Below are 15,168 nucleotides of genomic sequence, written 5' to 3'. Positions count from 1 at the left end.
ATCTAATCATAATTTCCCCTGTTGCAGCTTGAGTCCATTGCTTCTTGTCCATCTACTATAAACTCCACTAGAGCCTGGCTCTGTTGTCTCTACACCTTCCCACCTAGTAACTATTAGGACACAGTAAGCTCTACCCTATGCTTTCTCTTCTCCAGGGTGAGCTTCTCCTCAGACATCCTACACACCATCCCCACAACCACCCTGGGCTCACTCTTCACTGAGCTCCTTCTAGAATGTCCTTATCTTTCTAGCACCAGAGATCCCCAGCCTGGGCAGTGCTCCAGATGTGGTCTCACGAGCCAAAGAGGGGAAAGATGACTTTCCTACAGCTGCTGGCTTCAGTCTTGCTGGTACAGCACAATATAGGGCCAACTTACTTTGCTGCAAGAGCATTGCTGCCTCACCTTCATATACTTTTCCACCACAACCCCTCTCATCCTCCTCCACAATTCTGTTTTCTACCTCACCTGGCACTCAGTTCATTCTTTTTGGTTTTACAAATGGTACAACTACTTATTCCAGCTTTTTCCCTGAAATTTTGGTAAAATTGACTCATCAATAATTCCTTCATTCCTCTTTCACTTTTTAAAGACAGGTACTCTGATTTTCCTTTTCCTCTCTTCAAGATCTTCCATGTACTCCCTTGATTGGCCGTTTAAGCTCTGCAATTTCACTGTCTTCCTCTTGAAATATAAAAGGATGAAGTGAGTGCAGCCAATTTGAAACTCTCTCATGCACTTGAGTGTTGAAACTGACCCTTTCCTATTGTAGACTGAGATATTGCCTCCTTATCCCTGTTATTTATACTGCCTTCTGGTCACAGCCAATATCTTTAGGAAAGACTGCGCACACACATAAAAAAAAGACTTCAATATTCTCAGCAACATCCATCAATTTCTCCACCACTGAATAAAGAACCAGTGATCTCTCCAATCTTTGCTTTCTTAAGGCACTACATATGGAACCATAAAAGCAGCTGTGTAAGTGCATATGTTTGTGGTACCCCTTTGGGGAAGAGACATGTCCCTTGATTTCATGAGGCTTCCTGCTTTCTCAGTTCATCACACAAAACATGCTGGAGGGCCGTTTGCAGTCAGTGCTGCACCAAACCCAGGCATCTATAAAAGAGCCAGCCCTCCCAGTACCCATGACAGATGGGAGACAGATTTAAAGCACCAAGCCTTCACTGAATTCTTTTTTTTTATTTATTTTTCTTTTCATCCCCTCCCTCTTCACCAGAGTAGAGATTTAATAACCCAGTATTTAATTAGTAACAAAGCTAAACAGATTTGGGGGCTGTATTATGGTGGCATTCCCTTGAGTGGAGCTCCAATCATCCCTTTCATGTCTAATTGCTTCATGCTTGCCTTGATTATTAAGATTACTCTGGAAATTCCCATGACTCTGGTCACCAAAATGCACAAGAAGGTTGAAAGTTCCAGGAGCAGAGCCCACCATTCTGTGTGCCCATGCACTGCTGAGTTCTGGTGCTCCCCACGCATTCAGTGTCTCTCCTGAATTTATTCTCAGTTCTCCAGTGGAGAGGTGGGTGGAAAAATTTCTTCTCAGAAAGAGTAGAAAGGCATTGGCACGGGCTGCTCAGGGAGGTGAGGGAGTCACCATCCCTGGAGGTGTTCCAGGGCTGTGGAGATGTGGCACTGAGGGATGTGGTCAGTGGGCATGGTGGGACTTGGGGGATCTCAGTGGTCTTTTCCAATCTTAATGATTTCACATCCACCAAGACTGTCCACACCCAAGCTGGTCGCGTGTGAAACAATTCAACACTAATCTCCACACTTCCATATCCACAGTGAGTGTCAGCAGAGACAAACTTTAAGGCATGATGCTCCCACTTTCCATCCCAAGGCTCTTCACAAGAGAGAAAAATCCCTGCAGTAAAAATCCATTATTCCACCAACCTCACCACAAACCAGTTGCCACCCAGGAACAAGCCAGATTATTCTTAAGACAATTACTACTAATTGCAGTATTCACAGTTCCACTTCTCTCTCTATGCTGGCCAAATATGAATGCATGGAGTGACAGACAGATGTTTATTGCTGAAGTTCTATGCATGAACAAGGGTTGGGAAGTCTGCAGGCATGAAGACACTCAACAGCTCCCACAAAGATACTGGGTGATTTCCAGAACCCAACAGGAGATCTGGCTTCTAGGACTGAAGGCTTCTCCTCCGACAGAGCTTGCCTGTTGCAAAATAACAAATTCATTTTAAACTAAAATCATAAAAGCTCACCTGCTGGGATCTTTAGGCTAATGGTTTGGCTTTGTCTATCTGTCTGTCTGTCTATTTATCTATCTATTTTTTTATTGTGCTTAGTAAACAAATAAGATTTCAGCATCCCCAAATCATCCAGTATTCACAATCATAGAATCATAGACTGGAAAAGACCACTAAGATCATCTAGTTCAACCTTGTTGCAAGGAGAAAAGGTCTTTCTTCTACAGCAAGCCTGGCACATGGGTTGGGAATCCCAGATCTCACTGGATGAGATTCTGATGCTTTGGTGTGATGTTGGGTCGGTCTCTTTTCTTTGCATCAATCTACATTCACATACATGTGTGTGCTGACTCAGTCCCACAATGGGTGGGCTCTCCCAGACCCTAAAGATGAATGCAGATATCCAGACCTCAGATGAAGCCCTGCTTACTGTCAATCACATCTGTGTGTCTCATGGGAAAAAATCTTGTGTCAGTCTTAATCTAGCAGTGAGATTTCCTCTCTCCTTACTTTCCCAACTTGAAAACCTTAAACTTCAACTGACCTGTTTACACATTCTTAAATGTACTTCTGCTTGTCTCTTTCTCTGACTGCAGTATTTCTGCTATCAGTGGGAGGTTGGCTTATATTAGGTTGGAAATCCATTGCACGTAATTGCTGATCTCTGTAGCCGTGTTCACTATTGCTAAATCTGCTACAGCTCTGGCAACTTCTGAGTTATTACAGTTTGCATCTGGAGTCCTCCTCCACTACTGCATTAAGTTAAATAGCGACAGAATAGGCTGCGTTCTCTCACTTAGAGATTTATCTACATTCATACCATTATTCCTAAGCACAGAAATTAGACCACTGCCTCCACTTTTCTCAGATGAGACACAGTCCTAATAAAACCAATCACTGAGAGCTTTGACACAGAACCAGAGAGGGGCTAGTCAAATTTGATGCTGTTTGCTGTGAAATGAAAGCAATTTCATGCAGCTCTAATTAAACTCTCATCGTAGTGGGAAAAAAAATTACCACATATTCTGCTCCAGAGAGAGACAAAATCTTCAAACACTTTCATCAGCAACAGTGCCAACTGGGAATCATTTTTTTCTCATGCTGTCTCCTCTTTGTTGCTGATGTGAGATGGCAGCATGGAAGCCTGGTGGAAACCTATCTGCTAGCTGCAGATGGTAAATCAGCTGCCTCAAAAGTGCAGCTGGAGATGTGAGTTGGGCCTAACCAACCTCCAGGCTGCATTTCTATTACCTCCAATTACATTTGTCATTCTTTGATCTTTCACAATCATTCATTTCCAGGCTTGAGATGGTGGTTTTATCAGCCGCAGCAGACAATGCATTAGCCAGCTTTACATGCAGTTGCTTTCAGTGTGGGAATTTCTTTCTGCAAGGGACAATGAAAACGTATTTATAGTAATAGAGTGGTCAGATGGTACAACCAAGCCCACATCTTCATTTTAACAGATGGAGACCTATCCTTCTGTAACAAACTGTAGGTACTTTTCTCTACTTCCACTAAAATATTAAGAGCTGTGAATTCTAACCATTCCCTGCCAGTGATGTCTCTCCCTGCAGTGGTGTCCTTTTAACCATTAGGACAGTAAGGCACTGGGAAAGGCTCCCCAGAGAAGCTGTGCAGACACCACCCATGGAGGTTTTCAAGACCTATCTGGGCAAAGCCCTGAGCAACCTGATCAGACCCGAGAGCTGATCCTGCTCTCCCCCCCATAGAAGAGTAGCACACCTGAAGGGCACAGAGCCCATCTGCCAGCTTTCAAATATCCCAAGTTCATAGAATCATAGAATCAGGATCATAGAGTGATGGAATGATTTGGGTTGAAAAGGACCCTTTAAGGTTATTTAGTTCCAACCCCCTGCTGTAAGCAGGGACACCTCCCTCTCAACCAGGTTGCTGACAGCCCCATCCAGCCTGGCCTTGAATGCCTCCAGGGAAGGGACATCCACAGCCTCGTTGGGCAACCTGTTCCAGTGAAGGGACCCATAGAGTTTCAGAAGAGACCTATAGAGATCATCAAGTCCAACCCCTGTCTCCACACAGAACCACCCGAAATCCAAACCCTATGTCCAAGAGCACTGTTCAAATAATGCTTGAATAATGCTCTGGGCTGTGCCCACTGCCCTGGGCAGCCTGTTCTATACCCACCACCCTCTGGTGAAAATCCTTTCCCTAAAACTGAACTTTGATGCAGGAGAGAGTAAACACCCTCCTGAGCTCCCTCCTGTCCCCGTGCTTATCTTCCACTTAAGCACAGACTCAATTTGAAGCACAGATGGGATCTTCAAAGCAAGGGCACTTTCCTAACACCTCATTTGTACTTCAACATAACTAATGGTTCCTGAAATTGCTCTGCAGCCACTGGGTCAGTTCATCAGCTGCTTGTGGGTGTGAAAACTGAACTAGACAGACCAAGCAGCCAGGGCTGCAGCTACCTGCAGAATCAGCATCTCGCACACCATCACTCTGCATCCAAGCAGAACAATAGCAGGAGAGTTTCTGGGTGGTCCTTCCTATAGGACAACGTAACTGATAGGAGGAGAAGCTGCCAGGCTTTGGGAAATCACAGACCCTGCAGGAAGCTGCTGAAGCCTCTGTGGTGAATACACATGCCAGCTGAATTTATGTCCTGGGTGGATGGGATTTATTGCAGCAGTGGTAATGATTAGGTTCAGCAAAAGGCAGTGGTGCAGCTCACACGCCTGCTTCTTGGAGGTGAGGATGGGCCAAGACACTGCAGCCAGCGGGCAGCACCCTGGGGAAAGCAAGCACATTTTCCACGAGCAGCAGGGTGAGGAACTTGAATTGAATGAAAATCTGTGAAGCATGCTTTGGGATGCAGCTCTTCACACCCCCTTCCCTGAAGCTGATTCAAATCCTCAGCAATATCCTGCAAGGTCTGAGCACAAGGCACGTTTTCCATAGTCGGCTCCATCACCATCTCTTCTGCTGAGTGCTGAGGCCACCCCTCTGTAGAGAGGGAGAGGTTATTGCTGGCTGCAAAGCTAACTCCTCTCATGGAGCCAGGGTGATGGGATACCCTCCCAGTTCTGTGCTGTGTCGTGATATATGGCTTCTGCACAGGAAACAGCCTGCTGCAGATCTAACCACAAACCAGACCCCTCACAACACACTGCACGTCAGGATTTTGATGTGTGTTCCTTTCCATTGCAGCATTCTTTGTCTAAAACACTGATGAGTATGGGCTTGCTCGATGCTCCATAGGGTAGACCTGGCAGCCCTCCAACCTAGTAAGATCACATCCTATTTCATGTCTTACCTGCTACATGCCTGTTCATACTGCCAGCTACATTCTGGCTTAAGATAGACCTCTTCCCTTGATGCACCCTTTCTGTAGCCAGGTTTTGAAAACACTACAGCTCTACAATCACTATAGCATCACTCAACTGAGCCAGCTGCATCCACCATCTGTGTCCTGTGATGCTCCTCTCGTTAATACCTCAAGCTTTCAATTGTCTTGTTTCCCATCTTCCTTCCTGTGAGCCATCGTGCTCCCAGTTTGCCTCCAACACAAGACTCTGAAGCAACAGGAGCCCAGCTTTTCCCTTGCAGCTTCCTTCTGCTTTGATGTTCCTTTTCCCTCTTCTCCTTTAGCACAACATCCCGTGACAGTGAGCAATGCACAACCTGTCATCAGAGGGAGAGGGAAGATCAGTCAGAGCCATCTTCGTATTTTTCACTTCAGCTGAAAGCCACACATGTGGAATTTAAGACTATGGTAATTTCCTGTCAGCTCTGTAGGCTCTCTGTCACCCAGGCCCGTATATTGTTCTCTCTCTCAAAGAAGGAAAGAATTGAAACTGGAAAAAGAAATAGCACTGAAGAGGAAACTATACGGTCTCAAAGGGATTCACTTGAAAACTGAGGCTCCCCCTCCAAGCCTGGCCTGAGTCCCAGACAAAAGAGCAGGGATGAGATCCTACCACCCAACGGGACACTGGCCTGGGACCCATGAGGGACACTGTGATGATTCTGCTTCATTCTGGGATTCCAGGCTACATCCCAGTGCAGGGGCAGGGGAAAGGCACAGGAGAGAGCAGATTTTAATGCAGGGAAGGCAGGAGAAACTGCAAGGTCTGTGTTGTGCAGTGTAGGAGGCTCAAAGAGTCCCTGTCAAAGCATGCACAGCCACAACCTCAGATGTTCATTAACATTCTACTAAGTCATTAGCATCTGCTAACCACCAGAAAAAGAACATAATATGCTAAGCACAAGGAAATACATAGCTGCTCAGCAGCTAGCTTTGCCACATCTTTCTGCAAGCCCACAGATACATCAGTGATGCTGTAACATCACATCCCCATGTGATCACTGTACAAAGTTGTCTGCTGTGTCCTCTCTTCATCGGCTGCATCCTCCACTGAATGGCCAACAGTCCATGTCTGACTTGGAAGTCTCTCTTCAGTCCTAAGTGGGCTTCTCTGGAGATCCCATAGAGAGACACAGTCAATTTATACTGTTTCTACTTGTGGCAAACCCAGCACTCATCGTCCAGCTGACAGTTTCTGCTGTAGACAGAGCAATATCCTGTAAGAACCACATGTACTTGTGGTGGTTTGGAAGAATATGGTTTGTTTTTTTTTTTCAAGGATTGCCATCAGGAATCATAGATCATAGAATCTTTTGAGTTGGAGGGACTCTTAAAAGTCATCTAGTCCAACTCATTGCAGTAAACAAGGAAACCTACAGCTCCATCAGGTGCTCAGAGCCACATCCAGTCTGACTCTGTGTATAACCTGGCACAGAAAGTTATCCTCAGTACATCCCAGGAATGGATGGAAGAAGGGAATGGTGTTTGCTTGGGCTTTTTGGTCACCAGAAATTCTGACTTTAGGTCAACATGATCCACCTTTCCAGTTTGCAATTTAAGGGGTCCTCTAGCAAAGTGAGCAGCTTGTGCAGCCTGACCCATCTGGCATTTTATCCTGAAATCAATAGCTGGCATAACTGTGCTATAACAGAAAATCTTGTTGCCAGGAATGTACATGAAGAGATTTTTTTTCACAGTAATAAAATTAGAGAAAAAAAATATTCAGAACTTCTTCAGTGTCATCTCCATGAAAGAGGCTGATATACCACTCAAAAAAGAGAGCAAGCCTCTCAGGAGATGGAAAAGAATTAAAACCATGAAAACTTTTACTCTCTCCTGCCAAGAGAAAATAATCTCAGCCAACAATGGATTTGTTTTGGACAATAGTTGCACAGGGAAGAAAAAAAAGAATAAAAAAGAAAGAGAAATGGGATGATGCAACAAAGAAGTCTTGTTTAGATGTGCTGGTCCTGCCTGCCCATATAGCATCCTGGGGCAGCCTGAACTTTGCAGACTATTTTCTTTCATCTGTTTTTAACCAACATGCCTCTGAATTCAGGTGCTCCCACCCCTAGCACTGCAAGATTTCTGAGCTGTTCTGCTTTCACCTTATCCACTGCCATCCTAGCACTGGAAACCTGAAGTGCATCTCTTCTCCTCTCCAGACTGAGAAGTCCTAGACTTTTTAGTTATTTGTTATGAAGAAATACATCCACCTTATTATTATTATTATTATTGTAGCCCTTTTCTCTTTTCTTCTAACTCCACTGCAGGTAGGCATACTCTTCTCACAGGATTATAGGATCATTAAGGCTGGAAAAAAACCCCAAGACCACCAAGTCCAACCTCAGCCTGTCACTACCATGCCCACTGACCATGTCCCTCCACTCATAAGGTAAAGCAGCAGTGTCAGATCTCATAGGACTAATTGGGGACATCACATTCACTTGTTGAATTCTGGCTCATTTTTGACATTCCTATGTCAGCTGTCCAACATGGCCACAAAAGCCTCCAACAATGGAGGTTTCTCTGTTTCCCCCACAAGTCATTTTATGGTTTCAACAGTTTATTGCTGTGAAATGTTTCCTATGGTCTGCCCGATGCCCTCTCCTCAAGAACTTCGGGCCACCAGAAGACATGAATAACAACTCATTCTCCCATATCAACAGTTTCCTCATTGTCATTTAAAGACCACCTCCATGTCCCATTCTCATATTATCTTTTCTGTATAAGCCAGCCCCTCAGATTTTATTCCTACAACAAGTTTTCCCTTCTTCAGAGTCTTTCCTGAAGCAGCATCATGGAAACAGAATCATGGAAACTTAAAGGTTGGATAAGATCTCTAAGGTCAACAAGTCCTACTACAACCCACCCCCACCACACTCACCAACCACATCCCTCAATGCCACATCTCCACAGTTTTGGAACACCTCCAAGGAATGTGACCAGTTATCCCAACCTCAAGCATCATGCTCAGGGCCAGGATCCCTGCAGGCTCTCTACCCCCACTGCAAAACCTTGGTTCCAGTTCCTTCAGTGATACCATGTCCCCCACAGCACCCAAACCTCTCACCTGCAGGACAGAGACAGCCAAACACATCAGCCCAACTGCTACAGTCAGTTTTGCTGATCTGACCACAGGATGAGGAGAATGGCAAAGGCTAATGATCTATCATTACTTCAGCATCTGCTCCCTTCATCTGGAGACTTGGGAAGTGTTTTCCCACCACCTCCCTGTTGAGCTTCCCTCCTCTCCCGAGGAATCCACAACAGAAATAATTTGTTTTGCTTCAAGCTGCTTTAGGGCTAGGAGCTTTCTGATGCACTTCATTTTTTTATCTCTCAAATCAGACACTTGGCAGCAAGTAAAGATCTGCAGCAGCTTTTAAATAAACAGAGGCTGGCACATCTTACAGAAGGCTGTAGACCTTTTTGCATCAGCTGACACAGCTCAGAGAACCACAGCTGACCCCCCACACTTGTGAGCCTCGCTCATCTGATGAGCACAGCCCACCCACCCTCACCAGTGCGGGCTGTTATGATTGCAGGGTGAAATCATCCTAAAATATCCTTCTAAGAACAGGTGTCTGGGAGATGGAAGTGCTCGTGAGCTCAGCAGGTTGGAAACATCACAGGCAGCAGATCTGTGCCAGTTCCTTGCTGGGTTCAGGTGTCTGTTTCCCCTCTCAACTGTTTGCTGTTTGGTCCAGGAGGCTGTGTGCATGCACCAGCAGAGATACAGATGGATCTTGCACAGCAGCTTCCAGGCTGCTAAAAGGAGTGTTGGGGGTGTGATCTCGCACAGCGTTGATGGGGATGTAAGGGACACACAGAACACATCCAGGAGCAACAGCAAGACCTTGCTTTTTGCTTTGTTGAGACAGGTTTCCCCGTACACACCATTATTGTGGGGGTGGAACTGGATGATCTTAGAATCATAGAAGGGACCTTTAAAGGCTGCCTACTCCAACTTCCCTGCAATGAACAGGGGCATGCACAGGTAGATCAGGTTGCCCAGAGCCTGGTCCAGCCTTGCCTTGAAAGTCTCCAGGGAGAAAAATCTCTACCCTATTTCTGGACAACCTGTGCCAGTGCCTCACCATTCCAACTGTAAAAGACTTTTTTTCCTTATATCCATCCTAAATCTCCCATCTTTAAGCTTGAAACCATTTCCCCTTCTCCTATCACACTGCCAAAGAGTTTGTCCCCTTCTTTCCTGTAGCTCCCCTTTAGATACTGAAAGGGATACTTCAGATATCTTCAAGGTCCCTTCCAACCCAAGCCATTCCATGATTCCATGATTATTCCCCTGCTATGTGCCAAAGCAGACGACATTCTCAGAGAAGCATCCAGAGGGATGTCAGCAAGCACAGCCAAAGAAGGCACTGGCACCATCAGCAGAGGCTGAGCTCATTATTAATTTTATTTTTTTTTTCATTCTGCCCCAGTCTGTCATCCTACCATTTTGCATGTTTCTAGCAGTTCCTATTTCCCCATTACAGAAAATTTAATTAATAATGATTGAGCCAATAGATCAGGGGCACTTAAGCAACTAGAAATGTACTGAGGGAAGAGAGGGAGTTTGATGATGGGCTCAAGTTTTGCAATCTCTTTCAAATAAAAGTGGTTTCTTGTGCCATATCATCTGCTGGAGGGTAAGAGGGCTGAGTCGTGTATCAGAGCCTTCAGGGACATAGATGAGAAGGTCCCCCATATTGAGCCCCAGATGAAATACCTTGAGCACTGGGCTCAGCTCTTCAGCAACCCGTCATGGTTGCTTTGATACACTGAGATGAGCAGTGTAATGTCAGCTTCAAGGTCCAAGGTGACTGCTGATTTGTTACAATAATCACTGGTTTAAACACAGTTTGTATGAGCCTTGAAGTGCTTAGTGTCTGCTGTCATCAGCTCCTCTCATCTTCCTAGAGCTCTTCAAAGAAGACAGAAGGTGCTGGGCTCTGCATATAAATAAAGGTCCAGGCACAGAATGGCCCTAATACCAATCTTTACAAATGGTCCTTTATCTGAAATACATTCATAAACCCAACAGAGCCAAAATAGACAATTTATTTGGCAGATTTGATTTCTTTCCTCATCGACAAACTGTCAGGCAGCACATTAAAATGCTCACCTCTACCAGGTCATCTGTTATTCATCAAATAATTTGTGAGAGCAGAACTCGCATGCACAGAGTGCTTTTTTATTGACACTTCATGACAAGTATCCAGCAGATGACCTGTTTTGACTGACCTCATCCTATGAACCCTGCTCTTGCAATGTATGAATGACAGGACAAGGGGGAATGGTTTTAAACTGAGACAGGAGAGGTTTAGGTTGGATATTAGGAGGAAGTTTTTCACACAGAGGGTGGTGAGGCACCAGAACAGGTTGCCCAAGGAGGCTGTGGATGCCCCATCCCTGCAGGCATTCAAGGCCAGGCTGGATGTGGCTCTGGGCAGCCTGGTCTGCTGGTTGGTGACCCTGCACATAGCAGGGGGTTGGAACTGGATGATCATTGTGGTCCTTTTCAACACAGGCCATTCCATGATATGATTCTATGATAGTATATGATCTATAGACTGATGAGATTGTAATGGTAGCCCATTAAACCCTAGCAACCACTTGAAGTTCTGTCCTGTTGGTACTATGAAGAACTACAGAAAAAAATATTTGTATTTTCACTTCCATTGTGGCAGCCCACTAAAGTCATTGCAGCTGACTCTGGAGGGAGGATGCCAGCACCTGGTACAATGCAGTTGTACAATTAGTTATATTCACAATAATCTGTATTCAACATAGAAGAAAGCCAGCATCATTATTTGAGAGATAAGCAAGTCTTTGATTAATAGCCTCAGCTCCATATGCAGATGAAGACCTAGCCAAGCAATGTCTGTAATACAAAACAGCTGTTCTAGAAAATGTTTTGCCTGAAAGAAAGTGATGGAGCAAATAATGAATGCATTGAGCAGAGTTTAACTTGAAGTTGCTGCATTCCTCTGCACAGAAGCCAAAAATCTTTCAAAATCTGACTTGATGTGGAAACCACTGAACATTTTCACTCATTCATAAAATGAACAAATCTCTTTTGGACTCGGGACCCTCTGAAAAATTACTTCTCCCATTCCAAGTACTGACTTCATTCTCTATGGGCAATTATAGCAATGCAGCAGTTAGAAGAAAATACAGATCAATCAACTTTGGACAAAAGTACATCACCCCTCTCCTTGTGCACATCCAGGCTGCACTCAACAGATGCACAATTTAGCACCTTCCTCTCATTCTTTAGTCCAAATGTCACTGCAGCCGTGGGAGATAGTAAAGGTTGATGATGGATAGATACATATCTCTGGGACACATTCTCCAAATCCATTCAGATAAATGAAATTCTAACAAAAGAATAAATTAATTAATGGATACAGCTGCTACCCACTCTCTAAGTGGACCCAGACAGATAAGGTGCATTTATTTCTGGTGTTTCTTTGTCTTTTGCTTGTTTCTTCTTTTAAAAATAGCTGTTATCATGACTGTGTTTTGGATTTGTCACGTAGGATATCTCCATAAATAGCTGTTTGGGCTGTGAATTTATATAACGTGGCAGAATCACTGTCTAGAATGAAAACATATAGGAAAAATATTTAGAGATGAGTACAATGATGTATTAAAGAACATGACAAGCTGCCACAAACTCATTTACTCTGAAGGTAGTCACATTTTAGCTTTGGGGCTTATTGGGTGTTTTCATACTAAAACGACTGTGCAAGCAAAGGGTTAGAATTGATTTTTTAGAATTATTTTTTACACAATCAGCTCTGAATAAAATTAACTCTTTGCCTCCCTTTCTGTCTCAGTCTCCACCTGATGGGACGAATAGAGCCCAGTAAACCAAGACTGCTGTGGACAGGGAAGACATCTGAGGGTTGTCATCAGCCCATCCATCTGCTGGTGGCTGACAGTGGAGATCCCCAACATTCCTGCTGCTGGAGATGTCCTTGAGGCATTCTGATGAGCTCTCAAATTGTTTTCTTCCTCTCCAATTAATTAGGCAGATATCTGTGGCATCCAGAGCAGCAACATTTTTAATCTAGCATGTCAAGGCAGCCATCTGTCCCTCCTCCCTGAGGCTAGAGGAACTTGTCCTGTTACAGATAGGGTAATGCAATCACAGAAAGGCAGTGTCATTCAATTGGATAAAGAGGCCATAGCCGTATGTTTTGGCTCTTCCCTCCATCCATTCTGTTCTCAGTTCCTTCTGCCCATTCCCCCAGGATTTCTCCCTGTTCCAATCCATTCCCCCTCCTTCAGTTTTCTCTACTTTCTACCTTCCTTTCTTATCTTTCTCATCCACATTTTTTTCAGTTGGCTTGGGCATTTCAGCTATTCTCTTCTAGTTTCTACTGGTCCTTTCCAATTCTCTTCCACACTTTACGCACTGCTGCACTCTGCTATCACCACTCTTTTCCTCACCTGGCTTTTCTGAGCAATTTCTTCCCCATGTTCCTTCAGCCACAACTTCCTATGTGTTCTTCCTCTCCTGGGGAAGATGAGTGGGTATTATATTATATTCATCAAAGGAGAAAGCATGACAACCTAGGTGATTGTAGACAAGAGTTTCCATGGACTCCGAAGAGGATCTAGTGCTATTTGAGATGAGTTGGGGCACCCTGTCACAGAAAAGCATCTTCCCAAAATCTCCACAAAAAGAAACTCCACAACCTCTCTGGACAACCTTTTCCACTGCTCTGTCACCCTTACCATAAAGAAGTTCTTCTGCATGTCAGTATGGAACTTCTTATGTTACTCCTTGTCCTATTCCTACACACCACCTTGTCCTATTGCTACACACCACTGAGAAGGGCCTGGCCTCATCCATTTGCCTCCCACCTCCCTTTAGATATTTATAAATCAGATCCCCCCTCAGTCTTCTTTTCCCCAGGCTGAACAGCCCCAGGTTACTCAGCCTTTCCTTATACAGGAGATGCTCCATGCCCTTTATCATCTTTGTGGCTCTCAGCTGGACTCCTTCTAGGAGATCTCTGTCTTTTTTGACACAACTGAACACAGTAGCCTAAATGTGGCCTCACCAGGGCAGAGTAGAGGAGGAGGATCACCTCCATTGACCTGCTGGCCACTCTCTTTTTAATGCACCCAAGGACACCATTGGCCTTCTTGGCCACAAGGCACACCGCTGGTTCATGGTCTACCTGTTCTCCTCCAGGACCCCCAGGTTCTTCTCTGCTGAGCTCCTCTCCAGCAAGTGATCCCCTAACCTGTACTGAAACACGTCCAGTCCAATGAGGCTGTCAATATTCCTAAAATCCAGTACAGGCAAACAGAAACATCAACAGTGGGGTCATGGGCTCCCGCATTTTTTCAGAAGAAAAGCTCAGTACGCTGAAAGATTTAGCAAAAAGCACAACATAGCCAGAGTCAGGCAAAAAAAAAAAAAAAAAAAATTAAAAATTCTTTCAGTTCTGGAAAGAGAGGAGATGCCAAGAAATTAAAGAGATGTTTCAATGAAGCTTTCCCTTGGGGCAAATTCCTACACATCCTAAGCCTTTCCTTAAGACACATTTCTACCAATTTTCAGCTTCTGATGTAAAGTTCTGCTTGGAATTTTCTCCTGCAGGTCTAAGAGCAAGAGACAATATCCACCTGGTGGAAACGCAATCATAACTCCTCCACTTTATACATTAAGAAGAGAGGAAAAGGGAAATTAAATCTGTGCATTTTTCCTTTCTTAGATTAGTCTTTAATTTTGATTTGGGAGTGTTTGGACCCATTACTGTATATTCCTAATCAAGTGGGTTTCATAGCTGTAGCAACAGCAAAACCATCCATCTGCTGGGGAACTTCTGCCAGACTCCTCCACCATCAGCGTTACAGGTAGATCTTAAAAGTTTTTATCTCTCTAGGCTCTAACAGAGCTGAAAGGTTTCAGAGTGAGACTGAGCAGGCTCTCAAGCCTGAATTTAGGCTTTTAGCAATTTAAGCAGCATGCAAGTTAAAATTGAAATCCACAATCCTAACCAGCACCAGTCCTGCAATGTAAGTCTATCCTAAGTGATTTGCAGAGGAAGCCAGTGGCAGGCTCAGCAGCAACATCAGATCTACATTGTTCACAGGATGCATTTTCTCTAATGCCTCTGATCATGGCTCCACTACGCTATTTACAAAGCAATTTCTGCTTTGTATAGCTCAAATCCAGGCAGAGATGGATTTATAGGTCTTTGAATGCAAATGCCTTGTTATACGATACAGAGTGGTGGTTTTTTTTTGTTTTTGTTTTTTTTTTCCAAGAAAGCTAATTTCAACATATTTCAGAGAGGGTTTATGCTCTCCTGCCCTTACGCTATCAGCTTTCTCAGCTACTGTAGCAATGAAAATCACATCCAGATTGCAGAGGAAATCATGCTGATCTTTGCAGCATTCTGGACATTAATTCACACAAAGTGCAAGGTTATGTGCAGAAAGATGGACATGAACTCAGTTTCTCACAAAGGAGGAAAAACACTTCTGGGAAAAAAAAAAAAGACAATGAGGAAAGAAAGGAGAGAAAGTTGAAAGAGAAAAGAGAGGAGGA

The sequence above is a fragment of the Phasianus colchicus genome, chromosome 6, assembly GCF_987193195.1.
Source record: "Phasianus colchicus chromosome 6, bPhaCol1.hap1.1, whole genome shotgun sequence".
Taxonomy (NCBI): domain Eukaryota; kingdom Metazoa; phylum Chordata; class Aves; order Galliformes; family Phasianidae; genus Phasianus; species Phasianus colchicus.
The sequence above is the reverse complement of the archived record's forward strand: the minus strand, read 5'-3'. Positions refer to the sequence as shown.